This window comes from Microtus pennsylvanicus, chromosome 1, assembly GCF_037038515.1.
Source record: "Microtus pennsylvanicus isolate mMicPen1 chromosome 1, mMicPen1.hap1, whole genome shotgun sequence".
NCBI classification, from domain to species: Eukaryota; Metazoa; Chordata; class Mammalia; order Rodentia; family Cricetidae; genus Microtus; species Microtus pennsylvanicus.
This window is the reverse complement of record NC_134579.1, coordinates 188,818,515-188,832,910: the sequence shown is the minus strand read 5'-3', so window position 1 is coordinate 188,832,910 and position 14,396 is coordinate 188,818,515.

Genomic DNA, 14,396 nt, shown 5'->3' with positions numbered 1-14,396 from the left:
TAAAAGGGCTCTTCATCATCTCATTTGAGCATTTTGTTTTCTTCTTTTCTGGGCATGCTGAAGAAATTAAAGAGCCTGCTTTCTTTCCAAAGCCAAGCATCATTGCCTTAGGGACGATTGTGGGACTGGGAGTTAGTTCTGCTGTGTCACAGTGAGAGCATGCAGGGTAAACAAGCCCGCCACCTACTCCCTCCCTGAGCAGATGACTACAGCATTCCTTCACAGCTGCCATGCCTGAGGCTGACCAGCCCGGATTCCCTGATAGCCAATCTCTAACCTTGGAAACAATGAAGTCACTTCGCCCTTAACACACTGCCTACCGACTGCAGTTTCTTCCTTGTATGGTCCTTCAGAGGTTAAGACTGCAAAATCCAGAAACAGTGGGAGATTAGAATGGTCAATCAGATCATGCTTTAAACCTATGAATATGTGTTCACTTTTTACTATTGTCATGAAAATGAGGGCTGATGATGTAATTCATTGATTGAATGATTGCCTACTACATAGGAGTCTTTGGGCTTGATCTCTGCTACATACAAGGCATGTATATAGCAGGCCTAGTGGTGCAAGCTGTCATTCCAGAACTAGGATGCTGGAATCGGGACAATCAGAAATGTAAGGGCATATTCACTACAGAGAGAGTTTAAGGCCAGTGAGGGTCACAGACCCTATCTGAAAAAGTAAATAAAGAAAACAAAAGTCTCTAAACTAATACCATCTGTAAAGTCAATATTTTCTAATAGGGAAAAATACATATCAAAAAGTTTCAAATTAGTGAGTTGCTTAATTGGGCATGTTTGACTGAAGACTCATTCGCAGAATGGGAATTTTATTAACATTGCTTAATGTTAATGATGCAATGTGAAGATGATGCAGACTTTGTTTATAATGTACTAAAACAACCAAAACACAAATAAAAGTTCAACTTCAACTGTTTAAATCTCCTTTGATAGGCACCCTCTGTTTGTAAGAAAAGAATTTTTTTTTATAAATTTATTTATTTATTAAAGATTTCTGTCTCTTCCCCGCCACCGCCTCCCATTTCCCTCCCCCTCCCTCAATTAAGTCCCCCCCCCCCAGCAATCAGGGTTCCCTGTCCTGTGGGAGGTCCAAGGAACCCCCACCTCCATCCAGGTCTAGTAAATTGAGCATCCAAACTGCCTAGGCTCCCACAAAGCCAGTGCATGCAGTAGGATCAGAAACCCATTGCCATTTAATTAGCAAGTCTTGTTTGGGGAATAGAGCAAGTGAAGCTGGAATATGAAACAAGCATGGGACACATACTTCTTTCGAATGCTTCTCTCCCAAGACAAAGAAATTAGAATGTGGAAGCATCATTTTATTTGAGGTATTTCCAGTTTTGCAGGGATGAAAGGGGTTGTATGTGAATCAAGGTTCCCTTCTAAATGACTTCAAAGAATAGATGGATAGTAGTAAATAGCTTTAGAAGATCCTCATCTCCATTCTGGGACCCTGATCTCATAATCTGGACCTTTCAGGGTTAGTGTTTTGAACTCTAACATAGTTGAGCAACTATGGGACAGGTAGGCTAGTAAACTTGGGTAGTTTAACCATCATGGTTTTATGATGTCATTTTAAAAATCAACTTTGTCTTTAACTTTTGAGTGTTAAAGGTGTCTAGTCTTAGGAAAGTATGTCTAGAAATGTTCATATATAAATCTTTCACACATTTGCATATATGTATATCAAGCGTCATCTATGGTCCTTTTGACAGAAGAAAGAGAAAAAAAATCAAGTTTGAATGTGACTACGGCTCTAAAGCCTAGTCGCAATTAATAAGAAATAAAGAGAATGAAGTCCATGTGAGCTGACATTATGGGGATGCAGCCAGCGAACCTCAGACAATTAGAACTTTTATTGGGTAGAGAATTTTGTTTTTTAGACACATAAAAGTAGTAATAGAGAGACACTTTAATGAAAAAAACAGCTAACAGACACAGTGACCCAGTAGTGACCTTGGCTTTAGAAGTGCAGGGCTTGTGCTTGTGTGTCACGTGTGAAATATGAACAGTAATTGGTAAGGTGGAAAGACTGAATACTGGCATACAGAAAAACAGAGTTGTCCGCACAGTGATGGCTGTTCTCATAGGCTTATTAGTTCCTATAAATAGAACTTTCCACACACGATGACTGCTCTAATGTGCTTCTTAGTTCCCATAAACAATTTCCTTAACATTGGTGTATACTTGAAAATGTCTGTAATAAGAAGTTGCACAAACTCATCGAATGGTAAACTGGGATTTTTAGGAGGCCCGGAAGTGTGTTTATTTTCTTTATATCTCTATCTCCACATGGAATAGTAAAGGGTTTAAGGTGGGGGGGGGGGGGTCACAGAAATATTTGAAGAATTTACTTGTACATTCTCAAGTTGTTCTGTGAAAAGATGTTACCTGTGTAGGAAAGTAACTCTTAGACTCTTTGAAGCATGAGGCTCCTTGTTTCTTAACAAAGGTCTTTAAATACAAACTCAGACTCAGAGCTGTGAAGATGACTCAGAGCTGGTGAAGCTCCTGCCTCTAGGAATGAGGACCTACATCTAAAAGTCTAGCAGCCAAGAAAATAGCCAGATACCAGTTGCCCATGTCTGTCATTCTAGCAGAAGAAAAGTTTTCAGAGACGGACAGATCCTCATAACTCATAGCACTGTACCAATCTGTGGTGCCTGATGCACTGAGACAGCTTATCTCAAAAGATAAGGGACATGCCAATAGAGGAAGACCCAAGGAATCTCTCTCTTCCATATGTACAATGAACCATGTACCCATATTACATGCACACATGTAAGCATGTGCTCACACACACGTACACGTGAATGTACATACACTGCACTACACATGGAGAGAGGTAATAAACTTAGTATCCTAATGGTGTTAATTTTATTTATGTTCCAGCTATACCTTGATTTAAACGACACATTCAATCTTGGTCTATGACTTATACATCACTCTTAATGACTCTTCAACATCTCAGAGTAATCCTAAAGTTATATCAACACATTTTGGCAATTTTATTTTAAACTTATCTGGAGCTTTTATGTAGATGTTCCCAACTCTCAACAACTTAATTGAATAAGCTTTGTTTAAAAATTCATTGCGAATGACACTATGGCATCTGCTGATATTATAACAAATCTTTGATCTTCAAGAAACCAATCTCTATGAGTTAGGGGGAAAGTTCAATCAGGCCAGTGCTTGCCACAAAAGCAGAAGGACATAATACTTGATACCCCGGATCCATGTGAAAAAACAGGCATGGTGGTATATGCCTATAATTACAGCGCTGGGCAGGAAGCCACAGGTGGAACCCTGGGATATTTACTGGCCAGGCAGCCTAGCCTAATCAACAAGCCAAGATGCTGTCTCAAAACAACAAGGAAGGTTCCTGAAGAATGACAGCTCAGGTTGTCCTCTGTGCCCCACACACGTGTGCATGTAAACACGGGCAGCCCACACAAAGCAGTAAAGCACTACAGTGGACAGGAGGTCATTCCTTTTATAGTCAACCACGCTCTCATACTGGTTCTGCTTATGAATTGGTTTTCCCACCTTATGTTATTGTCTTAAACACAGAGAGATTAAAGTGCTATGGGATAATTGACCGGCCATGTCTGTGGCTTCATTAATAATACATGACCCCAAGGCAGACTATCTCATATGTATAAAGGTTTTTTTTTTGTTTTTTTTTTTTTGTTTGTTTTTTTCTGAGACAGGGTTTCTCTGAAGCTTTGGAGCCTGTCCTGAAACTAGCTCTTGTAGACCAGGCTGGTCTCGAACTCACAGAGATCCGCCTGCCTCTGCTTCCCAAGTGCTGGGATTAAAGGCGTGTGCCACCACCGCCCGGCTGTATAAAGGTTTTATACTAGACATCATTCTGACTTTGGCTTGTCCCTTCATTAAATACTCAGTTTGCTGATAGGCAGTGAGTCCTGTTATTGGCAGACCTCCAGAGTACCGGGTACTAGATGAATTCCCTGGTTGGTTTTATCTATCAGGTTGACACCAGCTCGAGCCATCAGAGAAGAAGGAGCCTCCGTTGGAGAAATGCCTCCATGCGATGCAATTTTAAGGCCTTTCCTTAATTAGTGATCAATGGGGTAAGGCCCAGTACATTGTGAGTGGTGCCATCTCTTGCCTGGTGGTCCTGGGTTCAGAAGAAAGCTGTCTAGAAGCTGCAATAGAAACCCTAAGACAGTGTACACTGTCACTTCAGTATCTTCGCCATTGGTTTTGCTCTTAATTTACATGTGACTTAATTTACATGTGTCTTAGGCAGATTCCAAACCAGGCTAGACTTCTGACTAATCATTTGGAAAATAACCTTCATTTTGTCAAAGATTTAGTCTGAGTTCTTGTTACATTATTATTACCAACATTTTTCTAGAATCCATCTTTTTAAAAAAAATTTAATTTACAACATAGCAATTACCCTTGAAATATTAAAAAGGGGAAAAATCCAAAACCCAAGAATGTGATTATGAGCTGTTCTAGCCATGAGAATTCATGATTCCCACCCACACACAAGACAAACTTTTATGAGTGTACAGTTTGTACTGTATGCTCCTGCATTTCAGTCTGTCATGCTCCAAAAATGTACTTTTTAAACTCGGAGAAGTAATTAGAAATCTCCCAATGACTAAGGCTGTGTTGTGTCGGATTTCCACTGGGTGACTGCACAGCTTCTGGAAACATGTGACCCAGACCACGTAAGGGCAGAAGCTTACCAGCTGTCGATGCTGCCACAGAACCTTGGGTGTTCGAACTCCATCTGCTGCTGGACATCGTTCTTACTTGAAGTGTCTATTCTTCATTATAGTTTACAACACTTTATTTTTACATATATTTGGGTGTTTTTTGACAGTGGTAGTTTGATAAGACTTTTAAATGACATCACTAACTTAATATATTACAAATAAATATACATAACGGTACAATGGGCATCTAGATGCTCAGAACCATGCCCAGTGAGGAGGTCCAGTTAGTACAAAATTGGGTGCTCTGCTCATTTAAGAATTTGTGACAGGGACTGGGAGATGACTGTGGGTTCAAGTGCCTGTTGCATATGCATAAGGACTTGATTTCAGACCCTCAGCTCCAGTAGAAATGCTGGGCATGGTGGTAGGTGCTTGTAATTCTAGTGCTGAGTAAGCGGAGGCAGGCAGATACCAGGGCATCATGGGCCACACAGTCTGGGTAAAATAGCCAGTCCCAGGTTCATCCAGAGGCCCAGTCTCAAATATAAATACAATGTAAGTAAATAAAGAAATGAAGAGTGATATAAAAAGCTACCTAGTGCCGACCATTGCTCTCTACACATGCACACACACACACACACACACACACACACACACAGAGAGAGAGAGAGAAAGAGAGAGAGAGAGAAAGAGAGAGAGAGAGAGAGAGAGAGAGAGAGAGAGAGAGAGAATTTGCCACCAGAGACAATTTCTTCCTCATTCCTAGACAATGCATCCAAGACAGTGAGTTTGAACACATCTGCACAGAATAGACTCTTTGGGCGCCATATCAAAACAGAATTCAATGGGAAAGCATGTCACCAAACAGCCTATTCTCTTGATTATATTTATGAGTAGGAGTTAGGCAATATTGTTGTGTTTCTATTTTCGTCTTGCTAAAAGGATTTAAGTGAAATATCTTGGTGTATGTAAAGAACTGGCAACCCATAAGCCTTGGACATACGTGGCTGAAGGTTACCAGTCTTCTCAGGGGAAGCTGTAGAATAGAAGAATCCTTGTTATGACAGATTGTCTAGATTTTACTAGAATTCATCTTATAAATTTTCTGGAGGCTTATTTTCCATGAGTTTTTTTACTATGCCAGTGTATGGACAGCAATTGCCATCTTCTGCGTCAAGTGTGAAGCATAAAACAAAATTCAGTGGCAGAAGCAATGCCAGTACCAGGCACCTATGATTAAGCAGAACTGTTTGTCAGCCGTCTAGGCCTACTGAGACCAACTTCCTTTTTCTATGCTGGAAATGAATCATGATCCCTGGATAGGTTCTGTTAACTCTCTTTCAAGGATCAGTTTTTTTCCTAGCAAATTTAAAAATATATTTTACATTTAATCTCATTTTCTAAGCATGCACTTTCATTTATGAAACAATAGAATTTTAAAAATGGATTTAGATTATAATACTCTAGCCTCCACGGCAGGTTTAACACAACATGAGAATTATAGCTCTCAAGGGAATATAACAACATGAAAAACAGAATGCTGACTTAATAATGACAAAAAATGTTTACTAAGATTCATTTTAAAATTGATTGTTATTTGATTAACTTTACATTAGTCCAAGTTCAAGCTTCAATTTAAAATAACCTGGCATAAGGCATCATAGTGAAGCCTAGCACTTTTGCAATTACTGTTAGCTGAAGTGATCCTTGATAATCTTTGACCAATCATACTGATGCCCAAGAAAAAAGGTACAGGACATTGCTTCGGCAGCTTCATGGGCTGGACTTTGTTGGTAGCCCCCAAAGGGCACTAAGAGTATTCCAGTAATCTGTAGTCACTGACAATCCAATCCCCAGGGACTCTTCATTCAGGTGTTTTGACTCTGCTCACCCTCCCCCGTGTAAACAATGCCCTGTGACAGGGAATTTTCATAGGTAAATCGTTACCAAGTTCCCCCTTCACTCTGGAAAGACTATATTGATAGACATTGCATTAGGTTCTATTCATAGAGACATTGTCATGTGGGTCAAAAGCCCAGTACACTGTGACAATAAAACACATTTACACTATAGAGACTGGAGTTCTAAAACTCCTTAGGACAATGTAGACATTCTTTGGAGTGTAAACTCAAAAGTAAGAAATATTTTATTATATTTTATACAATTATGGTAGTTTGAATGCCATTGGCCCCGTAAGCTTGTAGGGAGTGGCTTTGTTGGAATAGTTGTGGCCTTATTAAAGAAAATGTGTCATTGTAAGGGTGGACTTTAAGGTTTCCTATGCTTAAGACATGCCTGGTGTCTCAGAACACTTCCTGATGCCTGGAGGTCAAGATATAAGAACTCCCAGCTCCCTCTCCTGGACCATGTCTATCTGTATGATGATAATGAACTGAACCTCTGAACATTAAGCTGCCACCTCAATTATAAGAGTTACCATGGTCCTGGTGTCTCTTCGCAGAATTAGAAACCCTAAGACAATAATCTACTGTATTTCAATATCCTTCAGGGTTATATAGTAAGCAATTACCACATAGGATCAAAATGAGCAGCAAGTAGCATGTAACATGATTATTTATCCAAGAAACATCTGTGTGTCAATTACTGCTGTAGTTGGAGATTACAAGACAATGGTCTTGTCAAATTGGAGACTGGCAAACCCAATAGTCTTATGGTGTGGAAACCTTTTACGTTATATAAAATAGTTGTTGTCTGACTGAACTCAGTAGTCAAATGGAGATATCTGCGAATAATTGCCCAGCCAGCTACTATTGAGGATATTAGAAAGAAGCAAAATAAAAAAAAATCTCTCAAAACAGGAACATGTTGGATGTGCAGAAAGAGGAAAAGAAAAAGAAGAGTATGATGGTTTGTGAGAGACTAATAGTTAATGTTGGTGACTGAAACATTTTATTAACACATTTATTTTTCATATGCTTAAAATATTATAATGGTCAAGTTTCTAAATAAATTGTCATTTGTAAATCTTGTTTTACATGAATAGGTTGATAAATGTAGTTGATAAATCTTTGCTTTTCAAGTAAAACATTTAGGTTTTAGCATATATAATATCAGTATATTATATTCTTTCAAATACTAAATAATTGAAGATAAAGAGGGATTGGGGATGTAGCTAAGTTGGTAGACTGCTTCTCTTGCTTGTGTGAAGTTGTGGGATTGACCCTTATCCTCAAAGCAAAGTATGGTGGCACATGCCCATAATTCCGACTGGTTGAGGCGGGAAAGACCAGGAGGTATAGGTCATCACTGAGTGCAAGGGGAGTTCAAGACCAGCCTTGGCCACCAGGGTCTTTTGTCTTGAAAATAAAATTTAAAGGAACCCAACATACTTGTGTAACTTGAACAACATGGTGTTATTTTCATTTCTACCTTGTATAACTTCTACCATTATCACTTCCGCATTGAGATTTCCTTCTATAATATTCCATCTGTAGTTCTTAGAGTTAGTTGTCATGCTATGTAAGTGGACTCTTTGGTATTATAGATTAAGGGACAAAATTATAGAAAGTTTAGTAAATATGTTTGCAAAAGTTATTTTTGTACCCATTGTGGTCGTGCAAACCTTTAATCCTATCATTCAAGAGGGAGAGACAGGAAAATCTTTGTGAGCCCAAGACCAGTTTGGTCTACATAGCGTGTGCCAGGCTGGCCAGAGCTATATAGTGGGACACTATCCCAAAAATGAAAAAGATTTTTGTGACTTTGTTCATACTAAAAGAAAATTATGATACAATATAAATTTCAGACTGGTAGAAAATGGATGCGTATATTGTGATTAATAGAATATATATCTAAAAATAGTCATAAATAAAATATGAATATTTATGAAAATGTTAAAATTATAAATTTGCAATTAATATGATTTAATTGTGTTAATATAAGCACACACTGAAAAACAGATTATTAGGTTTTTATATATTTTGATTTTTTTCTTTTGATTTTCTACTTACCTGTGCTTTCTACATGTGGAGTCCAACACTTTTACAAACAGAAAAAAATATAAAAATGAGAAGTGCATTTTGAAATGCCATATTTTGGGGAATATATAGGTAGATTGTTTCTAATCTCCTAAATCTACCCTTCTGATGCCTAGAGTTAAAGGATTTACTTGGATTAAAGGACTTGCAGACTGTGTACAATGGTAAAACCCATAGCTCCTGTTCGATGTAAGACTTGTATTTAAAGTGAATCATCTTGCCATGTCTTTCCCCTGGCTCACTCCAGATGCCTCCTCATTTGGTCTGTGTGGTAAGTCAGAGGACAGTATGTACTGTACCTGAACTGGACAATTTTATTATTTGTCAGAATTTTTCCTAGTACTAGGTCATTTTGGGCAGGAATTCCTTGCCAGCTAGAGCAAGACAGAAGGAAAAGAAGAAATAATGTCCCCTACAAAGGGTGGCATTTGCATGTTACACATGACTGTGTTATTTTAAATCAGAGAGAGCAGGCTTTGGTGGTGGCAGCCACATCTAGCCTTGGAGTGTGTCGCTGGAGAGAACCAGGTATTACAGAAGCCGCAAGCAGACTGTGCAATTAGGGTTAGGCAAAGGGATTAAGTAATCCAGCAACAGTCACTCTTATATAACAGGCAGATGCTGGCCAGGGAGGGGAGCCGTAACTGAATACTATAGCGGGAACTGCAAGCGTGGCTGCAGCCAAGGGTCACTGGCTGTTCCCATTAGAAGATTAGTCTGTAGCCAGTTTACAACCCAGACAGTTTAATTCACATCAGGCTGGTATTCAAATCAGGAGCCTAGAGGCACCTTTTCTTTTTTCAGTGATAGACTAAATTGAGTTAGAAAAAGCTAGAGATGTCAAGTCTCACTTGGATTAAACTAAGATTCAGGTATACAGAGCAAGTGAGACATATAGAATACCATATAATTATATAGAAGTACCAGAACTGGATTTCCTGATCTCCAGATTTAAGGAGGAGGAGGGGAAGGAGGAGGGGGAAGGAAGGGAAGGAGGAGAGGAGAAGAATTAGAACTAGAGGAAGAAGAGGAAGAAGAGGAGGAAGAGGAGGAAAAGTAGTAGTAGTCGTAGTAGTAGTAGTAGAAGAAGAACAAGAACAAGAAGAAGATCTTAAAAACTTATTGAACTTGGTTTTAATGTATAGACAAGCAAGGAGACTACAAGAAGCATTGGCACAGAAAACCACTTCCTAAATATAACCCCAGTAGCACAGACACTGAGAGAAACAATTAATAATGGAACCTCCTGAAACTGAAAAGCTTCTGTAAAGCAAAGGACACAGTCAACAACAACAACAACAACAAAAAAAAAATGACAGCCTACAGAATGGGAAAAGATCTTTACTAACCCCACATCAGACAGAGGTCTAATCTCCAAAATATACAAAGAACTCAAGAAATTGATCATCAAAAGAACAAATAATCCAATAAAAAAAATAGAGTACAGACCTAAACAAAGAACTCTCAACAAAAAAATCTAAAATGGCTGAAAGACACTTAGGGAAATGCTCAACATCCTTAGTTATCAGAGAAATGCAAATCAAAACAACTCTGAGATTTCATCTTACACCTGTAAGAATGGCCAAGATCAAAACGCTGATGACAACATTTGCTGGAGATGTTGTGGGGTAAAGGGAACACTTCTGCATTGCTGGTGGGAATACAAGCTGGTACAACCCCTTTGGATGTCAGTGTGTCGATTTCTCAGAAAATTAGGAAACAACCTTCCTTAAGACCCAGTAATACCACTTTTGGGTATATATCCAAAGGATGCTCAATAGTGCCACAAGGACATGTGCTCAGCTGTGTTCATAGAAGCTTTGTTTGTCATAGCCAGAACCTGGAAACAACCTAAATGCCCCTCGACTGAGGAATGGATAAGGAAAATGTGGTACATTTACACAATGGAGTACTACACAGCAGAAAAAATGATGACATCTTGAATTTTGCAGGCAAATGGATGGAGCTAGAAAACATCATTTTGACTGAGGTAACCCGGACCCAGAAAGACAATTATCACATGTACTCACTCACAAGTGGTTTTTAAACATAAAGCAAAGAACACCAGCCCACAAATCACAAACCCAGAGAACCTAGACAACAATGAGGACCCTAAGAGAGACATACATAGATCCAATCTACATTGGAAGTAGAAAAAAAACAAGATCTTCTGAATAAATTGGGAACATGGGGACCTTGGGAGAGGGATGTAAGGAACAGAGAGGCAGGGAGGGCAGTAGAGAAAAGTTTAGAGTTCAATAAAAATCAATTTAAAAAAGCTCCAGTACGAAGAAGAAAGAAGAAGACAAAGAAGAAGGAGAAGGAGAAGGAGAAGGAGAAGGAGAAGGAGAAGGAGAAGGAGAAGAAGAAGAAGAAGAAGAAGAAGAAGAAGAAGAAGAAGAAGAAGAAGAAGAAGAAGAAGAAGAAGAAAAGTCTTTACTTACCACCAGAGATCCCTCTTAACACTGAAGAGACTTACCCAGGGAAGTATTTAATATTAAGTGGCACTGAAGGCACTAAGGTACCAGGTTTATTTGTGTGGCTGTTTTGGGTTTTAACTTTCCTTTCCCCTCTTGCCTATCAGCTGTTCATCCAGTGAGTTCATTCATGACCCCAATGGGGATTTATGGCTAAAACACTGACACAGGGGGCTTGAGCCTATTACTTTCTCATGGCTTTAAAGTGAATCATAAACCAAATTGGAAAAGGAAGAAGACTTTCAAAGCCAGGATCAAGCCTCTATAAAACCACAACTGGTTGAAAAGTGAGTTCAGTCAGTAAACCAACTACACTTTTATCACCTTAATATCTGAGGAAATGTATTTTGCTTACTTCTTAGTTACTTAAAACTAATGGCTATTTTGTCAATATTTAATAAAGTGAGAATTTTTAAATAGATGAAATTGATGGCATTTCTTGAACTATGTATTACACCTAGTTGGCAGCAAGCCTAAATCATATCATTTCACGTACAGATAGTTTTCCTGAAACTCAACCATAGATCGAAGTTTCAGTCCTGCCTGGTCCTGCAGCCATTCAGTCTCAAAGAAACACAAAGAGGCTTATATTAATTATAAACTGTTTGGCCTCTTATCTCAAGTTTATTATTAACTATGTTTTACAACTTAAATTAACCCATTACTATTATCTATGTTTAGCCATGTGGCTTGGTACCTTTTCTCAGTAAGACATTCTCATCTTTCTTCTTCTACTTCTGGCTGATGACTGCCTTTCCTCTTCCCAGAATTCTCCTAGTTTGGTCACCCCACCTATATTTCCTACCTGTCTACTGGCCATTTTTTAATAAAACTAATGCAAATGACAAATCTTTACAGGGCACAAGAACATTATTCTACAATATTCAACATAGAAGAATATTCTGCATTGGTTATACCATGGTTCATGTGTTTCAAAGTGGGCTGCTCTCCTGAATCTGAAAGAATAGCCCATTCTGAATGAAAAACAAAATTTGTAAACAGTTCATTACATTTTTTAAAAACACAGCATTCAAAGTTTGAGATTTAGTTCTCTGCCAGTTCTATTTCCACTTGTGAATATCTAGGTTTATTTCTTTTGAAAGGGTCTTTTGCTCAACTGAGAGGTAAACTCCTCTGAGTATCATGACACACGTTGCTTCTTGAATGCAGTCTTCTATGTAGTACTAAGAAGCAGTGTTTCTCTTATGCTTTACATATAGTAGCAGTGAATTCATTTTTAGTGTTGTTTATTAGAGCTATGCTTGTATTGAGCACAGTACTGTATTAACTGCTTTCTCCTACAGGATATATTGATGCCAAGAATCTGGGCTAATTTAAGACTGGAGAGAGAAGAATATCCAGGGGATCCTCAGACAGTGATCTTTGTTTACAGGAATCCAGAAAAGATTTGAAACAAATATATTAGAATCCCTGAGGTAGCATTTAAGGGAGATGCAAACAAGAACACTCATCTCTTGTTTCTCAAGCATTCCCAGGCCTTCTCTACTGTTTTAATCTTCCTCTTTGAACTTAAATATTAATACTACCATTGCATCTTGTTTACACTTACTGTTTATGGTCATTATTATTCTATAAGTTCATGATATGAACATACTGAAATTCCTATAAACCACAAACTCCATGTTGGAGAGGCGAGTGGCAATTGGCAAAGAAAAGCATAATAAGGAGAAAATTAGTCAAATGCTGTTGTAATAACTTGGCTTCACTTGGACATTCATTTGTTTTGCAGTTCTTGTCCAGTGTATTATAATATTATTGGAGATGACTTCATAGGTCAAGTGTCACTAAGAAACCTCATATTTTTATTTAGCATGAAGAGATCCAAACTTGCCAGAAAGTCAATATTTATCAGGGTCACCTCCTTTAATATTTTTTTCTCCATAACCTAATCCCCTTTTGGGGGAGTCTAAATGTTGGCTTATCCTGATTCTGTAAGGAACAGAATGTGACTCCAATCTAACCTCTGGTCCCTATGAATGAGACTAAGATGGAAGTGCTTTCCTCACACTCTTTATGGCTGAAGACATAAGAACCAGTCTTGGCATTTGGGGGATGTGTCTGTGGTGTTGGGGGTAATATTTTAAGAGTCTTTGGATTACCAATTAAGCATTTGCACTTCTTTGAAGCATGTGTCTTTAAGGCAAAACCATGTGCAAACACCCAAGTTTCATAACAACAAAAATCCAGAAGCATTCCAGGGAGTTTGACATGCAAAGGAAAAGTATACTACTCAGTTTCAAAACCACAGAAAAGCGACTTTGGGTTGAGATGAATCCTTGTAAATCTGAACTCACATCAACCATTGAAGACATTGGAAAATCTGAGCTAGCATGCTTCCCAAATGACCATTATCTGTCTCCTGTCTACTACATCCTACTCCCAAGGCATTGCTTCTCTGTAATCATGGAAGTCAAAACACAGGGGAAACCCTGTGTTCACCCAATTCCAGCCTGTATGGAATTCCACCTTGTGATTTCTCATAACCTTTATGATGTACAAATATGTCTTATGAAAGGGAAATTAAGCTTAATGATATTACATAGTATAACTCTTCACCCATCTAATATGAAGTTTTGAACATACATATTTATATGTATACTGTGAATGTATTTGCTTGGATTTTCTGTTCAAATGTTTAGAACCCTCAACTGTATATTGCATTCCATTGTTTTACTATTTCATGGATACACATTACATATCTAAAACTGTAGCCTGTGTGTAGAGCATAATAATACATACTTTAATATTGAAACCACTGCCACTTGCATCATCTAAAATTCACCTCTTCGCCTTTTTCCTTCTAATTCTGAGACTTGGAAGAGAGCTATGAGTATGTGTGTGGTGTGCTCACTCATGTGCACATGTGGGGGTCTGGCGTTGACATAAATCACTTTCCCATCTTAATTTTTGAGACAGAGTTTCTCACTGAGCTGGAGTTTGCTCTTTCAGAAATATTGCCTGGTCCAGGGATCTGTCATATTCAGCCCCCAGCGCTGAGGTTACAAGTGTGTGGCCAGGCCTAGCTTTTATGTGGGTTCTGGGCATGTACACTCTGGTCCTCAGGCCTGCACTGCAAGTACTTTAAGCACTGAGCCATCACTCTGGCCCCGGAAATTATCAAAGAACTTCCTTTTTCAGATCAACTACTAGATCTTCTGCCCTAGCTGCTCCCCATTTTAGCCCCTCTAT